The sequence below is a fragment of the Chlorocebus sabaeus genome, chromosome 2 (genome assembly GCF_047675955.1).
Source record: "Chlorocebus sabaeus isolate Y175 chromosome 2, mChlSab1.0.hap1, whole genome shotgun sequence".
In the NCBI taxonomy this organism is placed as follows: domain Eukaryota; kingdom Metazoa; phylum Chordata; class Mammalia; order Primates; family Cercopithecidae; genus Chlorocebus; species Chlorocebus sabaeus.
The window spans coordinates 93,128,511-93,139,845 of NC_132905.1; the positions used below are offsets into that span (position 1 = coordinate 93,128,511).

At 48.0% G+C, this 11,335-nt stretch overlaps 1 long non-coding RNA gene across 1 annotated transcript; it reads right to left on the reverse strand.

Annotated features, from left to right (window-relative positions):
- Positions 1-4,478: 4,478 nt before the first annotated feature.
- On the reverse strand, positions 4,479-10,325 carry LOC140710491 (uncharacterized). The gene is made up of 3 exons (XR_012091548.1): positions 10,141-10,325; positions 9,159-9,348; positions 4,479-4,805 (listed from the first exon to the last, which is right to left on the reverse strand). It is a non-coding gene; the product is annotated as an uncharacterized lncRNA (long non-coding RNA).
- Between the last annotated feature and the right edge of the window lie 1,010 nt (positions 10,326-11,335).

Genomic DNA, 11,335 nt, shown 5'->3' on the forward strand with positions numbered 1-11,335 from the left:
ATGGTTGGAGCGCAGAGCCTTTAACAACATCCAGAGAGATACCTGGGAGCCCTGGAGCATCCGGGCCTGTAGCCTGCATTTCCGGCATAGAGTAGAGGAAATTGCAAGCCCCAAGGAGAGTTCCAGCCTTCAGTTCAGAAAAGGCAGAAGAGGAAGAGGAAGGCACCTAGGAGATGGGAACCTGGGCGAGCCTGAGGAAGAGCCCACCGTGGCCTGTGTACAGCACGCAGGGAGTCGAGTCGAGGGGGTGTGGATTGGGTGAGCATGGTGGGTGTGCTGGAAGAAACCTGGGGAGTGGCAGTGATATCTAGAAAAGTTTTCTTCCCTGATAAAGGGAGGCCGGTGAGGAGAAATAGGTCTGACTCTAAACAGCTGAGTGTGGAGGTGATGAATGGAGCAGCAGCAGCCTTCTTTCAACCAGCAAAAGATATGCCTAGAAAGCACCCACTCCACAGAGGTGGCCAAGCAGAGAGAGGGAAGGCAGCCTGGTGCTGGAAGATGCCTCTGGGCTCCTGAACCCCAGAAAGACTGCCTCTATGCTTTAAAATGTGGTTTCTTGCTACTTAAGTCTTTGTTCCTGGGACTCTCCCTGGCTCTCAGTCCAAAGCTTCCGAACAAAAATGAACCTTTTCCTGCTCCTACGTGGAGAGTTTCTTTTCTGCGAAGGGACTCCACGTCCTCGCCTTTCCTGGAGAAGGCAGTGGGAAGGCAAGCAGGTCGCCAACACCCACCACTGTGCCTTGGGAGAAGTGATTTCCGCAGGGACAGTTCTCCTAAACGAGAACAAATACTTGAGAGTATTTAAGGAAATAAAGGACATCTGGTTACACACGGCTTTGATGGAGGCAGCGAGAGATGGGTGGTTAAGAAATAAAGAGGATGAACGTGGGGCTGCCCGTGGAGACCCAGCCCCAGGGGCGAGTGCTGTTGGTGGCGTGGTTTTCCTTCAGAATCCTGGCACCAAGGTACTGCGGAGGCCAAAGCAAGTCCAGCAAGCTCGGAGCCTCGGGGTTCCATCTGTGTTCAACTGGTGCTGTCTACAGCATGTGAGTAAATACATGACAAAAAGAAAAGCTTTTCTTAGAGCCTACGGATATGGAACTACTAATTTAGAGTCCACGCCATCAATCCCAATCTAGTGACCCAACGGCCATAGGGTGTGGATGCACAAAACCACTCGGATGAGAAACAGGATGGAGGATGGAAGTCATTAATAAATGCCTCCTCCGGCGCCCGCTCCAGCTGTGCACTCTCTCATAGCCCACCCTGCCCACTGGGGCATAACCCCACTCACAGCCTTCCCCAACCTGAGGCTTCAGCTCCAGGGCTGTCTCGGCTCATATCGGGCCCAAGTCTGGTCAAAGGTCCAATCTCTACCTCTTGGCATGAGCTGGTTCCTTCCTTGGCTCCTCCTACCCCTACACCCAGCAGGCGCCACCTTCCATAGATTCTTCTGTTCCCATGGGGTGTGCAAGGTAGCGGGGAGACCCGCGTCTGCCCAACAAGGCCCCGGTTCCCCTGGGGGCCCTAAACAGGGGTGGGCTGAGAACGGGAGCTCCCCAAAGGCGGGCCGTGCTCCTCATCTTCTCGCTAAGCCCTTGCTGAATGAGTGAAGGAGGGGCTTTGGAAGCTCCAGGTCTGCAGAGTCAAGAGAGAATCTCTCCGCTACCTTGTGTCCTCAAACTCTGCCCTCTACTTCCTGGGCACAGGCCGGACTTCATCTCCCAGCCTTCCTGGAAGTTGAGGACAGGGGTCTCTTGACGGAATGGGGTGAAAGCAAGGAAGCCATATCCACACTGGCCAATAAGAAGCTGCTATAGAACCCTTCCTCCTCCCTTCCTCCACCACTCAGCAGGAAGCAAGGGAGCCCGGGGCATCACAGTGGACCACAGGATGAATGACATGGGCCCCTGGGTCCCTCAGCCACTCTCTCAGTTCCACCTCTCAGCATGAAACATCCCAAATGTGGGAACTACGTGTTTTAGCAGCTGGCATCACCTTCACCAACTCAGGTTTCAGGACAATCTTGTTTGTGCCCCAATGTCTAACAAGACTTTTCGTTAAATAATCATCATCACAGCTGATGTTTACTGAGACCTTACAAGTTTCTAGCCACTAGCCAAGTGCTTTGGCAGGATCTGCTTTTTTAGAGCTCACAACCACCCCCGGGATGTCGGTATGTGGTGTGGGGATCGTTGCAGCCTCCCTACATCCATTCCTTTCCTTCCCAAGCGTCGCATTCTGATTAGGATGAGGTTGGCCCTATCCTTAGCACCAAAGATGGACCCCAACTGCGTCCAGGGTGGACAGCGTGTGTCCTAAGTCAGTCTCAAGAGCTCAAGAGCTGTTTTGGATAGAGGAGGAAACACCACCTCTCTCCCCAAATATTAATAGGAGGATGTGAAGCCTGGATGCCCTTGGACATCCTCTTGCAACCAGGAGGGAAGCCAACCTGAGCCAATTCATCCAGCAAAGCCAATTCATGATACAGGGCAGGGCAGAGGCAAAAGAACCACAGAGAGACAGAACCAGAGCCTGGTGCCATTATACCTCAAGCTCAGCTTGGCAGAAGCAGTTAGTACTCATCAAATATCCCATGTGCTTGCCACGTGCCTTAAGCCACTAGGGCTGCCATACCAAAGTGCCCCAGATTGGGTGGGTTATTGTCTCAGTTCTGGAGACCAGATGTCCTTGCAGTTAGATTGGAGCCATATGACTAGGTCTGGCCACTAAATTGTAAATGACAGTGGTATGTGTCACTTCTTGGCTAAGGCAGGTAAAAGCCCGTGTGCTTTCCTCTCTCCCCCTCCCACGATGCTCTTAGTAGCCAGGTGCTGAGATGGGGAAAACAAGAGGGCAGGAACCTGCATCTCTGCATCAGGAATGGAGGAGGACCCCAGCTAGCTGCATTGAATTGTCGGGGAGCAAGAGGTGTACATCGTGGCGTTATGCCTCCATGCTTCTAGTGTTCACGATGCTGATTAATACATCTACTGTTCTTCTAAAATCGGGCTCCTAAATTGCCAAGACCAGTAAAATCCCGTTATTGTTGAAGCCAGATGAAATCAGGTTTTTTGTTAGTTGCAGCTGAAAGCAACCCAATTCATACACTATTGTCACCTCTTTAAAATTTAGAAACTAGGGCTTAGTGAAATAGAGTGACTTGCTCAAGATCACACAGCTAGTATCTGACAAAACTGAGCTTCCATAATAATGCCAGGAGTTCACAGTGTGCGGTCCCCATACTACCTCCCTCACAATCATTCGGGATACATGTTCAAAAAGTAGATTAACTGGTCCCATGAATACTGATCAGTCCACCTCTGGATAAGGGGCCCAGGACTATGGATTCTCGTGAGCTCTCCAGTGGCTGCTGTCTGTTCAAAGTTGAGAAGCTCTGGTCTAAACAGAACTCTTCAGGAGGTACTGTGTCACATGTCACATGTGTGGGGAACTGGTGAAGATAAATCCATTTGAAGTAGAAACATGTTTCAGTTGGCTACTCTCCATGCTACAGTGTGTTTGCCAGTGTTTATAAACACAGTGGAGAAAAAGTCATCAAACTTCATAGCCCATGGTCATTGGCATAAACAAGGATATTCTCCACTGAGTTTTACTTTTAACTTTGCCCTTAAGATGGCAGTGATCTTAGCTGTAAGAACTAATTGCAGCTTTCGTGATGAATTTTTTTCTCATATCCCCAAAATTACAAATTCTGTGTTGAACCAGTAATCATTCATTCAGAAAATATCCTATATATTATACAGGGATATGGAAGAAAAAATGCATTGCCCAAGAAAACGTGTCTGTGGGTGCCTGGCACATGGATCATGATCAAGGAAGATGTAGATTGCAATTGTGATACACAGCCAGTGCACTATGGCAATACACAGCCAGTGCCCTATTGTAATGTACAACTAATGCATTACTGCATGCAGTACACAACTGGTGCCGCCTCAAGGATTGACAGTGTACATTAACCTAGAGGCACAAACCATCTGTTAAATTTAAAAATAAGTAAACTATCAAATGTCTAGGAATAAATTTAATAAAAGATGTGTAAAACCTCCTAAACTCATAAACATTGCTGAGAAAAATCAAATAAGACATAAATAGAGATGATATATACATAAAGAAGCTGTTAAGAGAAACAAAAGGCAAGCCACAAACTGGAAGATTTTGAAATTCATATACCTAAGAAAGGACATATTCAGAAAATGTAAAGCTATCTTGCAAACAAATAAGAAAAGGATGTAAAACCCAACTGCAAAAATACGCAACATCAACAGGTAAAAGTTTCAGTTATACAAGATGAATATGTTCTGGAGACCTGCTATACAACATAGAACCTAGAGTTAACAATACTGTATTGCACACTTTACCATATATTAAAAGGACAGACCTCAGGTTAAGTGTTAACACACACACACACACACACACACACACACACACACACCACCACAAAGAGATTTCTGGAGGTGACAGATATGCTTAGTACCTTGATTGTGGTGATGATACCTTGGTTACATGCATTTGTCCAAACTCATCCAAATGTACACATTATATACAATTTGTGTGTATCAATTATATATCAATAAAGATTTTCAAAATGGGCCAAAAACAGGCCAAAAAATAAAGATAATACATTAATACAGTCAACTGTTCTTACCATCCACATCTCAGACTTTCCGGGAAGGCAGATGGGTTAGGGGAAGAAACACTAATGCTGATTCATTTCATCTTGGGCCTCTCTTGATTTGCTGTCCAAACAATACATGCTGGACTTGCAAGCTGTACCAGAAAGGCTGGAAAGGGAAGGGAAAAAAAGAAACACGCTTGGACAAAACCTCAGCAGCCAAGTTGAGATTCTGAGCCATATGCATGTCTTTGTGTGGGTTGAAATCTATTTTCTCTGGGTTCGATGGATTATTATAACACCCAAAGTTTTCCAAAAAACGTCAGACAAGGTTACCACAGCAATTAAGCTGTCTGCCATCTGCAAGAGGCTTGGCTTAAGGTTTACTGAAGTTAAACATGTTTTGAAAAGAAAAAATTAAGGCTGTCGATGTTTTGCCTATCAGTCAAGCTCAGCAACATTAGGCCTTGGAGACTCTTCAGGGAGAGCGGTTCTCCCTCAAGGAATAGTTTAGCATTGGCATGCTGAAATTTCAGAACCCAAGGAACATTTCAAAAATAAATTATGCCTTGAGAAACACTGCACCTAATCTTGGAACTGGCAGAGTTAAAACTTTGCTAAGACATTCAGCCAAGCAATTGAGATTAACACTCTTTATCGCCTTCCCAAATGGCAAGTTATTTTAAAAATAAAATTTTAAAAAAAAGACCTAAATGTTAACTGAATTTCACATTCTTGCTCCACAGTGTCTTTAAAGCAAATAAGTGTCTAAAATGATGACAGTAAAACTTATGGTTTAAAATTCTGAGGAGTGTCTGCAAAGTCTTACATTTTTCTCAGCCAGATTTTTTGGCTGAACCAAAGCTTTCCTGAGAAAAGGAGAAGGAGGATGGGTTCCATGTGCCTGGAAACATTATCATTCTTTCCAGTTGCCCATCTTTAGCCCAGGGTTACTTTTTATTCTTTCTTGAGAAAACAATATTCCAGGAAGCAAAAAAAAAAAAAAAGCATAGTTAAATTTTATCCTCTGAACAAGGGGCAGGGGAGAGTCAATGTCATTTTTCTCTAGGAATGACTGATAGGTGGTTTTCTCATCTTAAAGCAGTGCTGTGCTGGCAAACCAGCTCTCTGGGAGGAAAAACAAAATCCTCATTTGTAGCATTTGCCAATTTCCAAAGTGTAAATATTCCCACCATGGCTAATTTGAAGTTCTCAGTCATTTAACAACCAGATCTCAAAATTTCCAAATATTCAACAATCCTTTCTCAGAAACTAGCTTCAACTTACCACTCTCTTGAAGCGAATCATTATTATTGCCCATGACACATTTTATTTATCCAATATTAAAAATAATTTTACCTGGCATTAGAATGCAAGAGAAAAGATAGATGACAGAAAGGAGCTCTGCCATTCAGAATCCTACAATTTAACAGGCAGGGAAAATGCACAGCAAAGGCCTCTAAGAACACAGCTGCATATACTACATCTGCTTGGAGAATTCTCCTCTCTTCTGGGCACAACCTTTTAAGCAGCCCAGATAATGCCAGGCATTGAAATGGCACTGGGATAGCGGAGGGGGTCAGGTGTTAGTATGGACAGAGGTGATGTGGATGGACGGGAAAGCTCTCATGGATCCGGAAGAATGTCACTTGGAATAAGAGTTAGGAGTTACTTTTTCTGCTCCAAAGCTAACAACTAGGTCTAATGGATATAAGACATAAGGAAGCTGATTTCTGCTCAACATAAGAAAAATGTTTTTGTTTTTTTTGTTTTGAGACAGTGTCTCGCTCTGTTGCCCAGGCTGGAGTGCAATGGCGCCATCTCGGCTCACTGCAACCTCTGCCTCCCGGGTTCAAGTGATTCTCCTGCTTCAGCCTCCCAAGTAGCTGGAATTACAGCCACCCACCACCATGCTCGGCTAATTTTTGTATTTTTAGTAGAGGTGGGGTTTCACCATGTTGGCCAGGCTGGTTTTGAACCCCTGACCTCAAATGATCCACCCACCTTAGCCTCCCAAAGTGCTGGGACTACAGGCATGAGCCACCACACCCAGCCAAGGAAAAGTTTTCCAGAAAAAAAAGTTGTGCCATCAGAGGAGATAAGATCATGAGAATAATAATAACCTTACAACATTTCTACCAGTTGATATTATTTCTTATATATCCTTTTGTCCAATTCTCACGATGACCTCATGGTACAGGCACTGGTCACTCCTTTATAGTGAGGAAACTGAGGCACAGGGAAGGCAAAAAACTAACTTCTCTGAGGTCTTCTATAGCAGCAGCAGGACTCAAACCAGGTCTCCTCATTCAGGTAGTTTTTTTTCCCTCTCTCAAAATGATCCAGAATGTGCCCTGAATTTCAGTGTGTTCCTTGAAAAAGGAACGCCTGGTTACAGAAACTGAAGTGCATTCTGCCAGTAGCACCCGGGCCAGGGACTGCACTGGGGGGCTGAACTGGACACAGGAAATCACTCTGTGCTACTTTAGATTTCTAGATAAGGGCCCGGGGTAAATAAAAGAGTGTTCTCCTGAGAACAGTCATATTGACCTGGCTAATTTCTGAGAGGGACATTAAGAGTCAGTAAGAGACTTACATAAACCACCTTGGACACACTATGACAGGCACAGGAAAGAACAGATGAGTCTACCAGAGATGGCTTGGGACAAGTTTATCCCACTCCAAGGAAAATGTCATGGCAAATACTCTGTATACTCAGGTACAATTCATCAAAAATGAAAGTCATTCACAAAGACCGTAGAACACAGCTCTCAGGGGAACAATGATTTCTTCTGTAGGGGATCATTAAGGGTCACTGCAGATTCAAGAAGTTCCCAGAATAAGGCAAACATTCCTTCACCACAGACGGGGTCTATCACAGAACACTTAACCACCTGCATCCCAAGGTTTGCACTTAACCCAGGACACGGTGAGACCAGACGTTGGGCTTGGACATTGAATGTGTTCAGTGACATTGAATGCATTCTCATGAGTCACTATTGCTTCACGGATTAAACTGCCCTCTGCAAACCATAAGACCTGAACACGAAAAGACCTTTCAGGTAGTGTTTTTTAGCTGCCAAAGGCACCCCCAGGTGGAATAACAGTGCAGATGTCAGAAGCCCCCACGAGTGAACCCTGAATCCAAGACACACCAGGCCAGCTCAGCCATGTGGTCATTTCCACAGGTCTCTCCTCCCCTCCCCACACTGCCGACCCCCCTGTGTGTGTTGGGAGGCACAACCCCCCTTGGGGGGTTGACATTCCAAGTCAGTGAGTGCCACAGCCAAGCTTGCCAACCTCAGTGCAGCCCCCTGCCAGGGAGCTGTCATTCTAAACCCCATGCTTGGGACAGGACCTCCTGCTGGGGCCTGCCCCTGTGCTCCACCCGCAGCCTGTGAGGTAGTTTCCACCCAAGGGTTGAGTGTTCAGTGAGTGTCTGGTCCCTTCAACGATAGCAGATATTTTACCCTGCAGCCTGGGGAGCTCTGGGCCCTTCGTGAGTGGAAAATGAAACCTCGCTGTGAAGGTATTGAACGGCCTCCAAATAACACGGCAGGACCTGCCCAGAAAGCCAGAGTGTTTTCTGTGCACACATCGTGTGACCCACAGCCAGCTCCCAGGGGAAGTGAGAAACCCACATCACGCTTCGCCCAGAGATATGTTTTCCATCTCCCTGGTTTTGGGCATCTGGAGATGATCCCCCTGGTGCCTTGCTCGCTGAGGACAGTGCAGCAGGAATGAGCCACCCACGCAGGCCACTATGCCATCAATCAACGTGAATATTATTCCTAAGTCTCCGCCCCCACTGGGAGTGGTGCATTCCAGCCCCTGGGGAGGCAGCAGAGCTGTTAGAACATGGCCAGGCTTTGTGGGGAGCTGCAGCAGCTTTCCACGAGCCTTACCCCAACTCTGGCCTCCAGCAGGGCTGCACTGCATGTTTCCTGAGGATGTCTCAGAAGAGCTCCTTGCTTCTCCTGCAAGGAGCTTGACCCAGGCTCAAGATGCTGCGATCTCAACCCTCCAGGTCCAGGCTCAAAAGCCCAGCACTGGAGCCGACTGTGGATTTTTCATGCATAGCACAGCCTCATGAGGACCTCTGGGCCCCTCGCACACAACAGCCCACCCAGGGTCTTCCTATCCCCAATTCTCTCGGTGGCCCATGCCAAAGACAAGGGCTGGGGATGAAGGACAGAGGCCAGGAGCGCCTCCCCACCACACACCACATTAGGCCTAATGGAATCTCCTCCTCCTCCTCCAAGTTATCTTCTCTTCCATGCAGTTTTTCCCAGTCCCCACAGACACTGGTCCTTGGGCCACTGCATACTTCCAGTGCAATCATGCATTTATTTGAGTTTTTTTAGTAGTTACTGGTTGCAATGGTTGATTTTATACGTCAACTTGGCTAGGCCATGGTGACTAGTTGTTAGGTCAAACACCAGTCTAGATGTTACTATGAAGATATGTTTTAGATGGGATTAACATTTAAGTCACAGGCTTTGAGTAAAGCAAATTACATTACCCTCCATAATGAGAGTGGGCCTCATTCAATCCACTGAAGGTCATAAGAGAAAAGATGCAGGTCCCTGGAGGAAGACAGAATTCTGCCAGGCAATCGTCTTTAGACATCAACTCTTCCCTGGCTCTCCAGCCAATGGGCCTGTCCTGAAGAATTCAAACTTGCCAGCTCTCATAATTGCATGATCCAATTCCTTAAAAGAGAGAGAGAGAGAGAGAAAGGAGAGAGATATCCTATCTGTTCTGTTTCTCTGGAGCACCCTAATATACTGGTAGACATATGGCCTCCCCAAGTGAATTGTAAGTCATGCAGAGGCAGAAACTGAGTTTCCTCAACCTCTGTGACCCCAGCAGATAGCCAGCCACAGAATGGACCCTCAATAAATGCATGCTGAGTGGACAGCACATGGTCTAGGCTGGGAAGGGGTGAGGTGTAGGAAGCAGGGAAGTGCAGACGTGCACACCCTGAATGTGAGGGCCTCCTTGAGTTTGCAGCCTAGGTGCTGGGCCCTGCACGTGTGGTCTGCAAGGAGAAGTCACTGGTCTATATGCAGTGACCCCGTCGGCTTCTGGGACTCACACTCTTCAAGGTCAAGGGCCTGGTTGGCACCATGGAAAAATCTTGAAGCGCTCACTTGGCATGAACAAGGTCTGGGGTTCATGAAAATCAGAACCTTCCAGAACCCTGGGCTGTACACTGTTATGCTGAAAGGCTGGTGCTCATTTTGGACAGTGAAGTGCAGCCCTGAGCCGAAGGAGTCCTTCCAAGCATCGTGCCCAGATGGCGGCTCAGCCTTTCCCTTGTAATGCATGGCCCTGAGGAGGTGGCTGGCATCGTTCTGCCGCAGGCCTGCTCCCCCCCAGCAGCCCTAAATGGGCAGACTGTGTGGGAGGAAACAGCCCCCTCGGATTACTGGGCTATAAAACTTCAAATGCATGAAGACTCTGGATGGCGATCAAAACCCCAGCGCACCCCAAGACCTCACCATGCAAAGCTCGCCCCACCAGACAGTCCCTGAAGGTCCTTGTTTCTCCATACACAGCCCCTGGCTGGGCCTCACACAGCCCAGATCCTTCCTGGAGCTTTGAATGCAGATTTTTCTTGAATCCTCAGCAGTTCCCACCCTGCTGCTGTTAGGACAGAACCAGGGAGTCAGGAGCAACAGATAAAAAGGGCCTCCCCTGCCCTGGTCCCTGCGCTACAGTGTGGGACGAGCCAGCCTCATGGCCTGTGCTGCGTGTCAAAGATAACATCCCCCTTCTCGCCCTGCCCTCCCCTCAGCACCACAAAATAAACAAGGCCCAGAAGAGCAGCCAAATGCCTTCTCGCTGTGCCATGTCCACATGGACGCTGCTTAAAGATCTAAGTACATCTCAGAACACAAGAAGCCATGAGTGAGACTCTTGCTTTGTTCAAAGAGCTGTGTGATGTCCACACAAAATGGAAAACAAGTACAGGCCGCCAGCTCCCTGACAGGACCTGCCCCCCACCATGGAGATAAAACAAGCAACAACAGAAGCGGCCCGGACCTGCGAGCCTCCTCATCGGCTGACAAAATAGCTCTGAGGAGCCCAGGAGTGTCACTGGGTGTATTGGGCCATGCTTGCATTGCTGTAAACAAATACCTAAGGCTGTGTAATTTACAAAGAAAAGAGGTGTAACTGGTTCCGGGTTCTGCGGGCTGTACAAGCACAGCGCCGGGCATCTGCTCAGCTTCTGGAAGGCCTCAGGGTGCTTTTACTCAGGGCAGAGGGCGAAGTGAGAGCAGGCACGTCACATGGCCAGAACAGGAGCGAGAGAGAGAACGGAGGGGAGGTGCCACACGCTTTTAAACAACCAGATCTCCCAAGCACTCACTGTCACGAGGACAGGGCCAAGGGGATGGCGCTAAACCACTCATGAGAAATCTGCCCACATGATCCAATCACCTCCCACCAGGCCCCACCTCCAGCAGTGGGATTATGGTTCGATACGAGATTTACAGGAGATGACATCCAAACCACACTGCTGGCGGTGGTGTGCACAGCAGGGAGGGAAGGCAGTGTGGATGCAGAGGCCCCAGCAGACTCTCAGATGGGGTTGGGAAGGCCCGTTCTCTCCCCCAGGAGTAGCCAGGACAGACCAGGCCTGGATGGGACCTGGAAGACACCTCCTGGTTCCCATTACACTCACATTGCTCA